The sequence below is a fragment of the Heterodontus francisci genome, chromosome 3 (assembly GCF_036365525.1).
Source record: "Heterodontus francisci isolate sHetFra1 chromosome 3, sHetFra1.hap1, whole genome shotgun sequence".
NCBI classification, from domain to species: domain Eukaryota; kingdom Metazoa; phylum Chordata; class Chondrichthyes; order Heterodontiformes; family Heterodontidae; genus Heterodontus; species Heterodontus francisci.
In genome coordinates this window covers 134,567,127-134,568,422 of record NC_090373.1, presented here as the reverse complement: position 1 = coordinate 134,568,422, position 1,296 = coordinate 134,567,127, and positions in this window count along the sequence as shown.

Below are 1,296 nucleotides of genomic sequence, written 5' to 3'. Positions count from 1 at the left end.
ACACTTTTCCCCTTGAAATGCAGAGCTTATTTTCAGAGAGAATAGGTCTTTTTCTGTGGTCTATCAGCAAATCACAGCTCCAGCCACTAATAGCTGTTCTGTTCCCTCTACAGAACTGAAACTGAAGTCTTTCCACAGAAGTCATAAGACTGTCGTAAAATCTTCCTGTTGCTTGGATACAAATTGCCCTGCAGCTGCACTTCAAATACTGAGCCTCTGTAGTCATTGTTCACAGTGTCTTTTTTTTCCCAGTCTTATAGGCATACAGACCTCTTACGACACACATGAGAATGGACAGAGACTGCTTGAGTTGTGTACCTATCATAACCTCTGCATCACCAACTCGTTCTTTCACAATAAACCCTGTCACCAGGTTTCTTGGAGGCACCCAAGATCACGTCGTTGGCACCAGCTGGACCTCATCGTCACAAGGCAAGCCTCTTTACACAGCGTTCAAACAACACGCAGCTTCCAGAGTGCAGACTGCGACACCGACCACTCCCTGGTGTGCAGCAAGGTTAGACTCAAACCAGAGAAGCTGCATCACTCCAAGCAGAAGGGCCACCCGCGCATCAACATGAGCAGAATTTCTTATCCACAGCTGTTACAAAAATTTCTAAATTGACTTGAAAAAGCCCTTCAAAACACTCCCACAGGGGATGCAGAGACCAAGTGGGCCCACATCAGAGACGCCATCTATGAGTCAGCTATGACCACTTTGGCAAACGCGTGAAGCGGAATGCAGACTGGTTTCAATCTCACTTTGAAGAGCTGGAACCTGTCATAGCCACTAAGCACATTGCACTGCTGAACTACAAGAAAGCCCCCAGCGAGTTAACATCCGTAGCATTTAAAACAGCCAGAAGCGCTGCACAAAGAACAGCCAGGCTCTGCGCAAATGACTACTGGCAACACCTATGCAGTCATATTCAGCTGGCCTCAGACACCGGAAACATCAGAGGAATGTATGATGGGATTAAGAGAGCTTTTGGGCCAACCATCAAGAAGATCGCCCCCCTCAAATCTAAATCAGGGGACACAATCACTGACCAACGCAAGCAAATGGACCGCTGGGTTGAGCACTACCTAGAACTGTACTCCAGGGAGAATGTTGTCACTGAAACCGCCCTCAATGCAGCCCAGTCTCTGCCAGTCATGGATGAGCTGGACTTATAGCCAACAAAATCGTAACTCAGTGATGCCATTGATTCTCTAGCCAGCGGAAAAGCCCCTGGGAAGGACGGCATTACCCCTGAAATAATTAAGAGTGCTAAGCCTGCTATATTCTCAGCACTC